The sequence below is a fragment of the Anthonomus grandis genome, chromosome 15 (assembly GCF_022605725.1).
Source record: "Anthonomus grandis grandis chromosome 15, icAntGran1.3, whole genome shotgun sequence".
NCBI classification, from domain to species: Eukaryota; Metazoa; Arthropoda; class Insecta; order Coleoptera; family Curculionidae; genus Anthonomus; species Anthonomus grandis.
In genome coordinates, this window is record NC_065560.1 from 18,550,359 (window position 1) to 18,569,122 (window position 18,764).

Genomic DNA, 18,764 nt, shown 5'->3' on the forward strand with positions numbered 1-18,764 from the left:
TATGACTATTTTTTTTAAACACAATACATTAAAATATTTTAAAAAATCTTTTAGGGTTAATCAAATTATATCTAAAAACTAAATCAAAACAATCGTTAACGCTATTAGTTATTACATTTTCTTAACTCTGCTTGTGTTTAAACCGTAAAAAACATCATTTGGCTATTTTGTATATGCGAAATAGTAAATTTAAATTATATTCGAATAATAGATAACAGTAATAGAATGAGATATAATTATATTTTTAAAAAACAATTAATAAGAAAAATTTTAAAAATACTTTACAGTACATCAAATGAACTTCAAAAATGAAATTGGAATCAAATCGGACAATTCTATAATGATTAATTGTTCAATTTTCTTAACCCTGGTTATGTCCAAAACTTAAAAAGGATCATTTGGGTCATCTTGTATAACGTAAATAATAATTTTAAAATAAATGTGAATAATAGATACTCGTAATTGAATGAGATATGACTATTTTTTTTAAAACACAATACATAAAACTATTTTTAAAAATCATTTAGGGTTAATCAAATTATATATAAAAATTGAATTAAAATTAAATCGAAACAATCGCCAACGCTATTAGTTATTACATTTTCTTAACTCTGGTTGTGTTCAAACCGTAAAAAACATCATTTGGCTATTTTGTATATGCGAAATAGTAAATTTAAATTATATTCGAATAATAGATAACAGTAATAGAATGAGATATAATTATATTTTTAAAAAACAATTCATAAGAAAAATTTTAAAAATACTTTACAGTACATCAAATGAACTTCAAAAATAAAATTGGAATCAAATCGGACAATTCTGTAATGATTAATTGTTCTATTTTCTTAACCCTGGTTATGTCCGAAACTTAAAAAGGATCACTTGGGTCATCTTGTATAACCTAAATATGAATTTTAAAATAAATTTGAATAATAGGTAACCGTAATTGAGTCAGATATGACTATTTTTTTAAAACACAATATATAAAACTATTTTTAAAAATCATTTAGGGTTAATGAAATTATATATAAAAATTGAACTAAAATTAAATCGAAACAATCGCCAACGCTATTAGTTATTATATTTTCTGAACTCTGGTTGTGTTCAAACCGTAAAAAACATCATTTTGCTATCTCGTATATGCGAAATAGTAAATTTAAATTATATTCGAATAATAGATAAAAGCAATAGTGTGAAATATGATTATTTTTTTTTAAAAACAATACATCAGAAAAATTTTAAAAATAATTTACAGTACATCAAATGAACTTCAAAATTTAAATTGGAATGAAATCGGACAATGCTATAATGATTAATTGTTCTATTTTCTTAACCCTGGTTATGTCCAAAACTTAAAAAGGATCATTTGGGTCATCTTGTATAACGTAAATAATAATTTTAAAATAAATGTGAATAATAGATACTCGTAATTGAGTGAGATATGACTATTTTTTTTAAAACACAATACATAAAACTATTTTTAAAAATCATTTAGGGTTAATCAAATTATATATAAAAATTGAATTAAAATTAAATCGAAACAATCGCCAACGCTATTAGTTATTATATTTTCTTAACTCTGGTTGTGTTCAAACCGTAAAAAACAACATTTGGCTATCTCGTATATGCGAAATAGTAAATTTAAATTATATTCGAATAATAGATAACATTAATAGTGTGAAATATGATTATGTTTTTTTAAAACAATACATCAGAAAAATTTTAAAAATAATTTACAGTACATCAAATGAACCTCAAAAATTAAATTGGAATCAAATCGGACAATTCTATAATGATTAATTGCTCTATTTTCTTAACCCTGGTTATGTCCGAAACTTAAAAAGGATCACTTGGGTCATCTTGTATAATCTAAATATTAATTTTAAAATAAATGTGAATAATAGATACTCGTAATTGAGTGAGATATGACAATTTTTTTTAAAACACAATACATAAAACTATTTTTAAAAATCATTTAGGGTTAATCAAATAATTTACAGTACATCAAATGAACTTCAAAATTTAAATTGGAATGAAATCGGACAATGCTATAATGATTAATTGTTCTATTTTCTTAAACCTGGTTATGTCCAAAACTTAAAAAGGATCATTTCGGTCATCTTGTATAACCTAAATATGAATTTTAAAATAAATTTGAATAATAGGTAACCGTAATTGAGTCAGATATGACTATTTTTTAAAAATCATTTAGCGTTAATCAAATTATATCTAAAAATTAAATTAAAATTAAATCGGAACAATCGCCAACACTATTAGTTATTATATTTTCTTAACTCTGGTTGTGTTCAAACCGTAAAAAACATCATTTGGCTATCTTGTATAATGCGAAATAGTAAATTTAAATTATATTTGAATAATAGATAACAGTAATAGAGTGAAATATGATTATTTTTTTTTAAATAATACATCAGAAAAATTTTAAAAATAATTTACAGTACATCAAATGAACCTCAAAAATTAAATTGGAATCAAATCGGACAATTCTATAATGATTAATTGCTCTATTTTCTTAACCCTGGTTATGTCCGAAACTTAAAAAGGATCACTTGGGTCATCTTGTATAATCTAAATATTAATTTTAAAATAAATGTGAATAATAGATACTCGTAATTGAGTGAGATATGACAATTTTTTTTAAAACACAATACATAAAACTATTTTTAAAAATCATTTAGGGTTAATCAAATAATTTACAGTACATCAAATGAACTTCAAAATTTAAATTGGAATGAAATCGGACAATGCTATAATGATTAATTGTTCTATTTTCTTAAACCTGGTTATGTCCAAAACTTAAAAAGGATCATTTCGGTCATCTTGTATAACCTAAATATGAATTTTAAAATAAATTTGAATAATAGGTAACCGTAATTGAGTCAGATATGACTATTTTTTAAAAATCATTTAGCGTTAATCAAATTATATCTAAAAATTAAATTAAAATTAAATCGGAACAATCGCCAACACTATTAGTTATTATATTTTCTTAACTCTGGTTGTGTTCAAACCGTAAAAAACATCATTTGGCTATCTTGTATATGCAAAATAATAAATTTAAATTATATTCGAATAATAGATAACATTAATAGTGTGAAATATGATTATGTTTTTTAAAAACAATACATCAGAAAAATTTTAAAAATAATTTACAGTACATCAAATGAACCTCAAAAATTAAATTAGAGTCAAATCGGACAATGCTATAATGATTAATTGTTCTATTTTCTTAACTCTGGTTATGTCCAAAACTTAAAAAGGATCATTTGGGTCATCTTATATTACCTAAATATCAATTTTAAAATAAATTTGAATAATAGATAACCGTAATTGAGTGAGATATGACTATTTTTTTAAAACACAATACATAAAACTATTTTTAAAAATCATTTAGGGTTAATCAAATTATATATAAAAATTGAATTAAAATTAAATCGAAACAATCGCCAACGCTATTAGTTATTATATTTTCTTAACTCTGGATATGTTCAAACCGTAAAAAACATCATTTGGCTATCTCGTATATGCGAAATAGTAAATTTAAATTATATTCGAATAATAGGTAAAAGTAATAGTGTGAAATATGATTATTTTTTTTTTTAAAAACAATACATCAGAAAAATTTTAAAAATAATTTACAGTACATCAAATGAACTTCAAAATTTAAATTGGAATGAAATCGGACAATGCTATAATGATTAATTGTTCTATTTTCTTAACCCTGGTTATGTCCAAAACTTAAAAAGGATCATTTGGGTCACCTTGTATAACGTAAATATTAATTTTAAAATAAATGTGAATAATAGATAACCGTAATTGAGTGAGATATGACTATTTTTTTAAAACACAATACATAAAACTATTTTTAAAAATCATTTAGGGATAATCAAATTATATATAAAAATTGAACTAAAATTAAATCGAAACAATCACCAACGCTATTAGTTATTATATTTTCTGAACTCTGGTTGTGTTCAAACCGTAAAAAACATCATTTGGCTATCTTGTATATGCAAAATAATAAATTTAAATAATATTCGAACAATAGATAACAGTAATAGAGTGAGATATAATTATTTTTTTAAAAAACAATTCATAAGAAAAATTTTAAAAATAATTTACAGTACATTAAATGAACCTCAAAAATTAAATTGGAGTCAAATCGGACAATGCTATAATGATTAATTGTTCTATTTTCTTAACCCTTGTTATGTCCAAAACTTAAAAAGGATCATTTTTGTCATCTTGTATAACTTAAATATTCATTTTAAAATAAATTTGAATAATAGATAACCGTAATTGAGTGAGATATGACTATTTCTTTTTAACACAATACATCAAAATATTTTTAAAAATCATTTAGGGTTAATCAAATTATACCTAAAAATTAAATCGGAACAATCGTTAATGATATTAGTTATTACATTTTCTTAACTCTGGTTGTGTTCAAACTGTAAAAAACATCATTTGGCTATCTCGTATATGCGAAATAGTAAATTTAAATTATATTCGAATAATAAATAACAGTAATAGTGTGAAATATGATTATTTTTTTTGAAAACAATACATCAGAAAAATTTTAAAAATAATTTACAGTACATCAAATGAACTTCAAAATTTAAATTGGAATGAAATCGGACAATGCTATAATGATTAATTGTTCTATTTTCTTAAACCTGGTTATGTCCAAAACTTAAAAAGGATCATTTCGGTCATCTTGTATAACCTAAATATGAATTTTAAATTAAATTTGAATAATAGGTAACCGTAATTGAGTCAGATATGACTATTTTTTTAAAACACAATACATAAAACTATTTTTAAAAATCATTTAGGGTTAATCAAATTATATCTAAAAATTAAATTAAAATTAAATCGGAACAATCACCAACACTATTAGTTATTATATTTTCTTAATTCTGGTTGTGTTCAAACCGTAAAAAACATCATTTTGCTATCTTGTTTAATGCGAAATAGTAAATTTAAATTATATTCGAATAATAGATAACAGTAATAGAGTGAAATATGATTATTTTTTTTAAAAACAATACACCAAAATTTCATTGTGTTCAAACCGTACCGTACATTAAATGAACTTCAAAAATTAAATTAGTCAAATCGGACAATGCTATAATGATTAATTGTTCTATTTTCTTAACCGTCCAAAACTTAAAAAGGATCATTTTTGTCATCTTGTATAACCTGAATATTCATTTTAAAATAAATTTGAATAATAGATAACCGTAATTGAGAGAGATATGACCATTTTTTTAAAACACAATACATAAAACTATTTTTAAAAATCATTTAGGGTTAATCAAATTAAATTTAAAAACTAAATCAGAACAATCGTTAACGCTATTAGTTATTATATTTTCTTAACTCTGGTTGTGTTCAAACCGTAAACAACATCATTTGGCTATTTTGTATATGCGAAATAGTAAATTTAAATTATAATCGAATAATAGATAACAGTAATAGAGTGAGATATAATTATTTTTTTAAAAAACAATTCATAAGAAAAATTTTAAAAATAATTTACAGTACATCAAATGAACTTCAAAAACTAAATTGGAATCAAATCGGACAATGCTATAATGATTAATTGTTCTATTTTCTTAAACCTGGTTATGTCCGAAACTTAAAAAGGATCACTTGGGTCATCTTGTATAACCTAAATATGAATTTTAAAATAAATTTGAATAATAGGTAACCGTAATTGAGTCAGATATGACTATTTTTTAAAAACACAATACATAAAACTATTTTTAAAAATCATTTAGGGTTAATCAAATTATATCTAAAAATTAAATTAAAATTAAATTGGAACAATCGCCAACACTATTAGTTATTATATTTTCTTAACTCTGGTTGTGTTCAAACCGTAAAAAACATCATTTGGCTATCTTGTATATGCAAAATAATAAATTTAAATTATATTCGAATAATAGATAACATTAATAGTGTGAAATATGATTATGTTTTTTGAAAACAATACATCAGAAAAATTTTAAAAATAATTTACAGTACATCAAATGAACCTCAAAAATTAAATTAGAGTCAAATCGGACAATGCTATAATGATTAATTGTTCTATTTTCTTAACTCTGGTTATGTCCAAAACTTAAAAAGGATCATTTATTTGGGTCATCTTATATTACCTAAATATCAATTTTAAAATAAATTTGAATATTAGATAACCGTAATTGAGTGAGATATGACTATTTTTTTAAAACACAATACATAAAACTATTTTTAAAAATCATTTAGGGTTAATCAAATTATATATAAAAATTGAATTAAAATTAAATCGAAACAATCGCCAACGCTATTAGTTATTATATTTTCTTAACTCTGGATGTGTTCAAACCGTAAAAAACATCATTTGGCTATCTCGTATATGCGAAATAGTAAATTTAAATTATATTCGAATAATAGGTAAAAGTAATAGTGTGAAATATGATTATTTTTTTTTTAAAAACAATACATCAGAAAAATTTTAAAAATAATTTACAGTACATCAAATGAACTTCAAAATTTAAATTGGAATGAAATCGGACAATGCTATAATGATTAATTGTTCTATTTTTTTAACCCTGGTTATGTCCAAAACTTAAAAAGGATCATTTGGGTCACCTTGTATAACGTAAATATTAATTTTAAAATAAATGTGAATAATAGATAACCGTAATTTAGTGAGATATGACTATTTTTTTAAAACACAATACATAAAACTATTTTTAAAAATCATTTAGGGATAATCAAATTATATATAAAAATTGAACTAAAATTAAATCGAAACAATCACCAACGCTATTAGTTATTATATTTTCTGAACTCTGGTTGTGTTCAAACCGTAAAAAACATCATTTGGCTATCTTGTATATGCAAAATAATAAATTTAAATAATATTCGAACAATAGATAACAGTAATAGAGTGAGATATAATTATTTTTTTAAAAAACAATTCATAAGAAAAATTTTAAAAATAATTTACAGTACATTAAATGAACCTCAAAAATTAAATTGGAGTCAAATCGGACAATGCTATAATGATTAATTGTTCTATTTTCTTAACCCTTGTTATGTCCAAAACTTAAAAAGGATCATTTTTGTCATCTTGTATAACTTAAATATTCATTTTAAAATAAATTTGGATAATAGATAACCGTAATTGAGTGAGATATGACTATTTTTATTTAACACAATACATCAAAATATTTTTAAAAATCATTTAGGGTTAATCAAATTATATCTAAAAATTAAATCGGAACAATCGTTAATGATATTAGTTATTACATTTTCTTAACTCTGGTTGTGTTCAAACTGTAAAAAACATCATTTGGCTATCTCGTATATGCGAAATAGTAAATTTAAATTATATTCGAATAATAGATAACAGTAATAGTGTGAAATATGATTATTTTTTTTGAAAACAATACATCAGAAAAATTTTAAAAATAATTTACAGTACATCAAATGAACTTCAAAATTTAAATTGGAATGAAATCGGACAATGCTATAATGATTAACTGTTCTATTTTCTTAAACCTGGTTATGTCCAAAACTTAAAAAGGATCATTTCGGTCATCTTGTATAACCTAAATATGAATTTTAAATTAAATTTAAATAATAGGTAACCGTAATTGAGTCAGATATGACTATTTTTTTAAAACACAATACATAAAACTATTTTTAAAAATCATTTAGGGTTAATCAAATTATATCTAAAAATTAAATTAAAATTAAATCGGAACAATCGCCAACACTATTAGTTATTATATTTTCTTAATTCTGGTTGTGTTCAAACCGTAAAAAACATCATTTTGCTATCTTGTTTAATGCGAAATAGTAAATTTAAATTATATTCGAATAATAGATAACAGTAATAGAGTGAAATATGATTATTTTTTTTAAAAACAATACACCAAAATTTCATTGTGTTTAAACCGTACCGTACATTAAATGAACTTCAAAAATTAAATTAGTCAAATCGGACAATGCTATAATGATTAATTGTTCTATTTTCTTAACCGTCCAAAACTTAAAATGGATCATTTTTGTCATCTTGTATAACCTGAATATTCATTTTAAAATAAATTTGAATAATAGATAACCGTAATTGAGAGAGATATGACCATTTTTTTAAAACACAATACATAAAACTATTTTTAAAAATCATTTAGGGTTAATCAAATTAAATTTAAAAACTAAATCAGAACAATCGTTAACGCTATTAGTTATTATATTTTGTTAACTCTGGTTGTGTTCAAACCGTAAACAACATCATTTGGCTATTTTGTATATGCGAAATAGTAAATTTAAATTATAATCGAATAATAGATAACAGTAATAGAGTGAGATATAATTATTTTTTTAAAAAACAATTCATAAGAAAAATTTTAAAAATAATTTACAGTACATCAAATGAACTTCAAAAACTAAATTGGAATCAAATCGGACAATGCTATAATGATTAATTGTTCTATTTTCTTAACCCTGGTTATGTCCAAAACTTAAAAAGGATCATTTGGGTCATCTTGTATAACCTAAATATGAATTTTAAAATAAATTTGAATAGGTAACCGAAATTGAGTCAGATATGACTATTTTTTTTAAACACAATACATTAAAATATTTTAAAAAATCTTTTAGGGTTAATCAAATTATATCTAAAAACTAAATCAAAACAATCGTTAACGCTATTAGTTATTACATTTTCTTAACTCTGGTTGTGTTCAAACCGTAAAAAATATCATTTGGCTATTTTGTATATGCGAAATAGTAAATTTAAATTATATTCGAATAATAGATAACAGTAATAGAATGAGATATAATTATATTTTTAAAAAACAATTCATAAGAAAAATTTTAAAAATACTTTACAGTACATCAAACGAACTTCAAAAATGAAATTGGAATCAAATCGGACAATTCTATAATGATTAATTGTTCTATTTTCTTAACCCTGGTTATGTCCGAAACTTAAAAAGGATCATTTCGGTCATCTTGTATAACCTAAAAATGAATTTTAAAATAAATTTGAATAATAGGTAACCGTAATTGAGTCAGATATGACTATTTTTTAAAAACACAATACATAAAACTATTTTTAAAAATCATTTAGGGTTAATCAAATTATATCTAAAAATTAAATTAAAATTAAATCGGAACAATCGCCAACACTATTAGTTATTATATTTTCTTAACTCTGGTTGTGTTCAAACCGTAAAAAACATCATTTGGCTATCTATGCAAAATAATAAATTTAAATTATATTCGAATAATAGATAACATTAATAGTGTGAAATATGATTATGTTTTTTGAAAACAATACATCAGAAAAATTTTAAAAATAATTTACAGTACATCAAATGAACCTCAAAAATTAAATTAGAGTCAAATCGGACAATGCTAAAATGATTAATTGTTCTATTTTCTTAACTCTGGTGATGTCCAAAACTTAAAAAGGATCATTTGGGTCATCTTGTATTGCCTAAATATGAATTTTAAAATAAATTTGAATAATAGGTAACCGTAATTGAGTCAGATATGACTATTTTTTTAAAACACAATACATAAAACTATTTTTAAAAATCATTTAGGGTTAATCAAATTATATCTAAAAATTAAATTAAAATTAAATCGGAACAATCGCCAACACTATTAGTTATTATATTTTCTTATTCTGGTTGTGTCCAAACCGTAAAAAACATCATTTGGCTATCTTGTATATGCAAAATAATAAATTTAAATAATATTCGAACAATAGATAACAGTAATAGAGTGAGATATAATTATTTTTTTAAAAAACAATTCATAAGAAAAATTTTAAAAATAATTTACAGTACATCAAATGAACTTCAAAAACTAAATTGGAATCAAATCGGACAATGCTATAATGATTAATTGTTCTATTTTTTTAACTTTGGTTATGTCCAAAACTAAAAAAGGATCATTTGGGTCATCTTGTATTGCCTAAATATGAATTTTAAAATAAATTTGAATAATAGGTAACCGTAATTGAGTCAGATATGACTATTTTTTTAAAACACAATACATAAAACTATTTTTAAAAATCATTTAGGGTTAATCAAATTATATCTAAAAATTAAATTAAAATTAAATCGGAACAATCGCCAACACTATTAGTTATTATATTTTCTTATTCTGGTTGTGTCCAAACCGTAAAAAACATCATTTGGCTATCTTGTATATGCAAAATAATAAATTTAAATAATATTCGAACAATAGATAACAGTAATAGAGTGAGATATAATTATTTTTTTTAAAAAACAATTCATAAGAAAAATTTTAAAAATAATTTACAGTACATTAAATGAACCTCAAAAATTAAATAGGAGTCAAATCGGACAATGCTATAATGATTAATTGTTCTATTTTCTTGACCCTTGTTATGTCCAAAACTTAAAAAGGATCATTTTTGACATCTTGTATAACTTAAATATTCATTTTAAAATAAATTTGAATAATAGATAACCGTAATTGAGTGAGATATGACTATTTTTTTTTAACACAATACATCAAAATATTTTTAAAAATCATTTAGGGTTAATCAAATTATATCTAAAAATTAAATCGGAACAATCGTTAATGATATTAGTTATTACATTTTCTTAACTCTGGTTGTGTTCAAACTGTAAAAAACATCATTTGGCTGTCTCGTATATGCGAAATAGTAAATTTAAATTATATTCGAATAATAGATAACAGTAATAGTGTGAAATATGATTATTTTTTTTGAAAACAATACATCAGAAAAATTTTTAAAATAATTTACAGTACATCAAATGAACTTCAAAATTTAAATTGGAATGAAATCGGACAATGCTATAATGATTAAATGTTCTATTTTCTTAAACCTGGTTATGTCCAAAACTTAAAAAGGATCATTTCGGTCATCTTGTATAACCTAAATATGAATTTTAATTTAAATTTGAATAATAGGTAACCGTAATTGAGTCAGATATGACTATTTTTTAAAAACACAATACATAAAACTATTTTTAAAAATCATTTAGGGTTAATCAAATTATATCTAAAAATTAAATTAAAATTAAATCGGAACAATCGCCAACACTATTAGTTATTATATTTTCTTAACTCTGGTTGTGTTCAAACCGTAAAAAACATCATTTGTCTATCTCGTATATGCGAAATAGTAAATTTAAATTATATTCGAATAATAGATAAAAGTAATAATGTGAAATATGATTATTTTTTTTTAAAAACAATACATCAGAAAAATTTTAAAAATAATTTACAGTACATCAAATGAACTTCAAAATTTAAATTGGAATGAAATCGGACAATGCTATAATGATTAATTGATCTATTTTCTTAACCCTGGTTATGTCCAAAACTTAAAAAGGATCATTTGGGTCATCTTGTATAACGTAAATATTAATTTTAAAATAAATGTGAATAATAGATAACCGTAATTGAGTGAGATATGACTATTTTTTTAAAACACAATACATAAAACTATTTTTAAAAATCATTTAGGGTTAATCAAATTATATATAAAAATTGAATTAAAATTAAATCGAAACAATCGCCAACGCTATTATTTATTATATTTTCTTAACTCTGGTTGTGTTCAAACCGTAAAAAACATCATTTGGCTATCTCGTATATGCGAAATAGTAAATTTAAATTATATTCGAATAACAGATAAAAGTAATAGTGTGAAATATGATTATTTTTTTTTTAAAAACAATACATCAGAAAAATTTTAAAAATAATTTACAGTACATCAAATGAACTTCAAAATTTAAATTGGAATGAAATCGGACAATGCTATAATGATTAATTGTTCTATTTTCTTAACCCTGGTTATGTCCAAAACTTAAAAAGGATCATTTCGGTCATCTTGTATAACCTAAATATGAATTTTAAAATAAATTTGAATAATAGGTAACCGTAATTGAGTCAGATATGACTATTTTTTAAAAACACAATACATAAAACTATTTTTAAAAATCATTTAGGGTTAATCAAATTATATCAAAAATTTAATTAAAATTAAATCGGAACAATCGCCAACACTATTAGTTATTATATTTTCTTAACTCTGGTTGTGTTCAAACCGTAAAAAACATCATTTGGCTATCTTGTATATGCAAAATAATAAATTTAAATTATATTCGAATAATAGATAACATTAATAGTGTGAAATATGATTATGTTTTTTGAAAACAATACATCGGAAAAATTTTAAAAATAATTTACAGTACATCAAATGAACTTCAAAATTTAAATTGGAATGAAATCGGACAATGCTATAATGATTAATTGTTCTATTTTCTTAAACCTGGTTATGTCCAAAACTTAAAAACGATCATTTCGGTCATCTTGTATAACCTAAATATGAATTTTAAAATAAATTTGAATAATAGGTAACCGTAATTGAGTCAGATATGACTATTTTTTAAAAACACAATACATAAAACTATTTTTAAAAATCATTTAGGGTTAATCAAATTATATATAAAAATTGAATTAAAATTAAATCGAAACAATCGCCAACGCTATTAGTTATTATATTTTCTTAACTCTGGTTGTGTTCAAACCGTAAAAAACATCATTTTGCTATCTTGTATAATGCGAAATAGTAAATTTAAATTATATTCGAATAATAGATAACAGTAATAGAGTGAAATATGATTATTTTTTTTAAAAAGAATACACCAAAATTTCATTGTGTTCAAACCGTACCGTACATTAAATGAACTTCAAAAATTAAATTAGTCAAATCGGACAATGCTATAATGATTAATTGTTCTATTTTCTTAACCCTTGTTACCCAAAACTTAAAAAGGATCATTTTTGTCATCTTGTATAACCTGAATATTCATTTTAAAATAAATTTAAATAATAGATAACCGTAATTGAGAGAGATATGACCATTTTTTTAAAACACAATACATAAAACTATTTTTAAAAATCATTTAGGGTTAATCAAATTATATCTAAAAATTAAATCGGAACAATCGTTAATGATATTAGTTATTACATTTTCTTTACTCTGGTTGTGTTTAAACCGTAAAAAACATCATTTGGCTATTTTGTATATGCGAAATAGTAAATTTAAATTATATTCGAATAATAGATAATAGTAATAGAGTAAGATATAATTATTTTTTTAAAAAACAATTCATAAGAAAATTTTAAAAATAATTTACAGTACATCAAATGAACTTCAAAAATGAAATTGGAATCAAATCGGACAATTCTATAATGATTAATTGTTCTATTTTCTTAACCCTGGTTATGTCCGAAACTTAAAAAGGATCACTTGGGTCATCTTGCATAACCTAAATATTAATTTTAAAATAAATTTGAATAATAGATAACCGTAATTGAGTGAGATATGACAATTTTTTTAAAACACAATACATAAAACTATTTTTAAAAATCATTTAGGGTTAATCAAATTAAATCTAAAAAGTAAATCAGAACAATCGTTAACTTAGTTATTATATTTTCTTAACTCTGGTTGTGTTCAAACCGTAAACATCATTTGGCTATTTTGTATATGCGAAATAGTAAATTTAAATTATATTCGAATAATAGATAACAGAAATAGAGTGAGATATAAATATTTTTTTAAAAAACAATTCATAAGAAAAATTTTAAAAATAATTTACAGTACATCAAATGAACTTCAAAAACTAAATTGGAATCAAATCGGACAATGCTATAATGATTAATTGTTCTATTTTCTTAACCCTGGTTATGTCCAAAACTTAAAAAGGATCATTTGGGTCACCTTGTATTACCTAAATATTCATTTTAAAATAAATTTGAATAATAGATAACCATAATTGAGTGAGATATGACTATTTTTTTTTAACACAATACATCAAAATATTTTTAAAAATCATTTAGGGTTAATCAAATTATATCTAAAAATTAAATCGGAACAATCGTTATTGATATTAGTTATTACATTTTCTTAACTCTGGTTGTGTTCAAACCGTAAAAAACATCATTTGGCTATCTCGTATATGCGAAATAGTAAATTTAAATTATATTCGAATAATAGATAACAGAAATAGTGTGAAATATGATTATTTTTTTTTGAAAACAATACATCAGAAAAATTTTAAAAAAATTTACAGTACATCAAATGAACTTCAAAATTTAAATTGGAATGAAATCGGACAATGCTATAATGATTAATTCTTCTATTTTCTTAAACCTGGTTATGTCCAAAACTTAAAAAGGATCATTTCGGTCATCTTGTATAACCTAAATATGAATTTTAAAATAAATTTGAATAATAAGTAACCGTAATTGAGTCAGATATGACTATTTTTTTAAAACACAATACATAAAACTAATTTTAAAAACCATTTAGGGTTAATCAAATTATATCTAAAAATTAAATTAAAATTAAATCGGAACAATCGCCAACACTATTAGTTATTATATTTTCTTAACTCTGGTTGTGTTCAAACCGTAAAAAACATCATTTGGCTATCTTGTATATGCGAAATAGTAAATTTAAATTATATTCGAATAATAGATAACAGTAATAGTGTGAAATATGATTATTTTTTTTGAAAACAATACATCAGAAAAATTTTAAAAATAATTTACGGTACATCAAATGAACTTCAAAATTTAAATTGGAATGAAATCGGACAATGCTATAATGATTAATTGTTCTATTTTCTTAAACCTGGTTATGTCCAAAACTTAAAAAGGATCATTTGGGTCATCTTATATTACCTAAATATTAATTTTAAAATAAATTTGAATAATAGATACTCGTAATTGAGTGAGATATGACTATTTTTTTTAAAACACAATACATAAAACTATTTTTAAAAATCATTTAGGGTTAATCAAATAATTTACAGTACATCAAATGAACTTCAAAATTTAAATGGGAATGAAATCGGACAATGCTATAATGATTAATTGTTCTATTTTCTTAAACCTGGTTATGTCCAAAACTTAAAAAGGATCATTTTTGTCATCTTGTATAACCTAAATATTCATTTTAAAATAAATTTGAATAACAGGTAACCGTAATTGAGTCAAATATGACTATTTTTTTTAACACAATACATTAAAATATTTTTAAAAATCTTTTAGGGTTAATCAAATTATATATAAAAATTGAATTAAACTTAAATCGGAACAATCGCCAACGCTATTAGTTATTATATTTTCTTAATTCTGGTTGTGTTCAAACCGTAAAAAACATCATTTGGCTATCTTGTATATGCGAAATAGTAAATTTTAATTATATTCGAATAATAGATAACAGTAATAGTGTGAAATATGATTATTTTTTTTTTGAAAACAATACATCAGAAAAATTTTAAAAATAATTTACAGTACATCAAATGAACTTTAAAATTTAAATTGGAATGAATTCGGACAATGCTATAATGATTAATTGTTCTATTTTCTTAAACCTGGTTATGTCCAAAACTTAAAAAGGATCATTTCGGTCATCTTGTATAACATAAGTATGAATTTTAAAATAAATTTGAATAATAGGTAACCGTAATTGAGTCAGATATGACTATTTTTTTAAAACACAATACATAAAACTATTTTTAAAAATCATTTAGGGTTAATCAAATTATATCTAAAAATTAAATTAAAATTAAATCGGAACAATCGCCAACACTATTAGTTATTATATTTTCTTAACTCTGGTTGTGTTCAAACCGTAAAAAACATCATTTGGCTATCTTGTATATGCAAAATAATAAATTTAAATTATATTCGAATAATAGATAACATTAATAGTGTGAAATATGATTATGTTTTTTGAAAACAATACATCAGAAAAATTTTAAAAATAATTTACAGTACATCAAATGAACCTCAAGAATTAAATTAGAGTCAAATCGGACAATGCTGTAATGATTAATTGTTCTATTTTCTTAACTCTGGTTATGTCCAAAACTTAAAAAGGATCATTTGGGTCATCTTATATTACCTAAATATTAATTTTAAAATAAATTTGAATAATAGATAACCGTAATTGAGTGAGATATGACTATTTTTTTAAAACACAATACATAAAACTATTTTTAAAAATCATTTAGGGTTAATCAAATTATATATAAAAATTGAATTAAAATTAAATCGAAACAATCGCCAACGCTATTAGTTATTATATTTTCTTAACTCTGGTTGTGTTCAAACCGTAAAAAACATCATTTGGCCATCTCGTATATGCGAAATAGTAAATTTAAATTATATTCGAATAATAGATAAAAGTAATAGTGTGAAATATGATTATTTTTTTTTGAAAACAATACATGAGAAAAATTTTTTAAAAATTTACAGTACATCAAATGAACTTCAAAATTTAAATTCGAATGAAATCGGACAATGCTATAATGATTAATTGTTCTATTTTCTTAAACCTGGTTATGTCCAAAACTTAAAAAGGATCATTTGGGTCATCTTATATTACCTAAATAATAATTTTAAAATAAATTTGAATAATAGATACTCGTAATTGAGTGAAATATGACTATTTTTTTTAAAACACAATACATAAAACAATTTTTAAAAATCATTTAGGATTAATCAAATAATTTACAGTATATCAAATGAACTTCAAAATTTAAATTGGAATGAAATCGGACAATGCTATAATGATTAATTGTTCTATTTTCTTAAACCTGGTTATGTCCAAAACTTAAAAAGGATCATTTTTGTCATCTTGTATAACCGAAATATTCATTTTAAAATAAATTTGAATAACAGGTAACCGTAATTGAGTCAGATATGACTATTTTTTTTAACACAATACATTAAAATATTTTTAAAAATCTTTTAGGGTTAATCAAATTATATATAAAAATTGAATTAAACTTAAATCGGAACAATCGCCAACGCTATTAGTTATTATATTTTCTTAATTCTGGTTGTGTTCAAACCGTAAAAAACATCATTTGGCTATCTTGTATATGCGAAATAGTAAATTTAAATTATATTCGAGTAATAGATAACAGTAATAGTGTGAAATATGATTATTTTTTTTGAAAACAATACATCAGAAAAATTTTAAAAATAATTTACAGTACATCAAATGAACTTCAAAATTTAAATTGGAATGAAATCGGACAATGCTATAATGATTAATTGTTCTATTTTCTTAAACCTGGTTATGTCCAAAACTTAAAAAGGATCATTTCGGTCATCTTGTATAACCTAAATATGAATTTTAAAATAAATTTGAATAATAGGTAACCGTAATTGAGTCAGATATGACTATTTTTTTAAAACACAATACATAAAACTATTTTTAAAAATCATTTAGAGTTAATCAAATTATATATAAAAATTGAATTAAAATTAAATCAAAACAATCGCCAACGCTATTAGTTATTATATTTTCTTAACTCTGGTTGTGTTCAAACCGTAAAAAACATCATTTGGCTATCTTGTATATGCGAAATAGTAAATTTTAATTATATTCGAATAATAGATAACAGTAATAGTGTGAAATATGATTATTTTTTTTGAAAACAATACATCAGAAAAATTTTAAAAATAATTTACAGTACATCAAATGAACTTCAAAATTTAAATTGGAATGAAATCGGACAATGCTATAATGATTAATTGTTCTATTTTCTTAAACCTGGTTATGTCCAAAACTTAAAAAGGATCATTTCGGTCATCTTGTATAACCTAAAAATGAATTTTAAAATAAATTTGAATAATAGGTAACCGTAATTGAGTCAGATATGACTATTTTTTAAAAACACAATACATAAAACTATTTTTAAAAATCATTTAGGGTTAATCAAATTATATCTAAAAATTAAATTAAAATTAAATCGGAACAATCGCCAACACTATTAGTTATTATATTTTCTTAACTCTGGTTGTGTTCAAACCGTAAAAAACATCATTTGGCTATCTTGTATATGCAAAATAATAAATTTAAATTATATTCGAATAATAGATAACATTAATAGTGTGAAATATGATTATGTTTTTTGAAAACAATACATCAGAAAAATTTTAAAAATAATTTACAGTACATCAAATGAACCTCAAAAATTAAATTAGAGTCAAATCGGACAATGCTAAAATGATTAATTGTTCTATTTTCTTAACTCTGGTGATGTCCAAAACTTAAAAAGGATCATTTGGGTCATCTTATATTACCTAAATATTAATTTTAAAATAAATTTGAATAATAGATAACCGTAATTGAGTGAGATATGACTATTTTTTTAAAACACAATACATAAAACTATTTTTAAAAATCATTTAGGGTTAATCAAATTAAATCTAAAAAGTAAATCAGAACAATCGTTAACTTAGTTATTATATTTTCTTAACTCTGGTTGTGTTCAAACCGTAAACAACATCATTTGGCTATTTTGTATATGCGAAATAGTAAATTTAAATTATATTCGAATAATAGATAACAGTAATAGAGTGAGATATAATTATTTTTTTAAAAAACAATTCATAAGAAAAATTTTAAAAATAATTTACAGTACATCAAATGAACTTCAAAAACTAAATTGGAATCAAATCGGACAATGCTATAATGATTAATTGTTCTATTTTCTTAAACCTGGTTATGTCCAAAACTTAAAAAGGATCATTTTTGTCATCTTGTATAACCGAAATATTCATTTTAAAATAAATTTGAATAATAGGTAACCGTAATTGAGTCAGATATGACTATTTATTTAAAACACAATACATAAAACTATTTTTAAAAA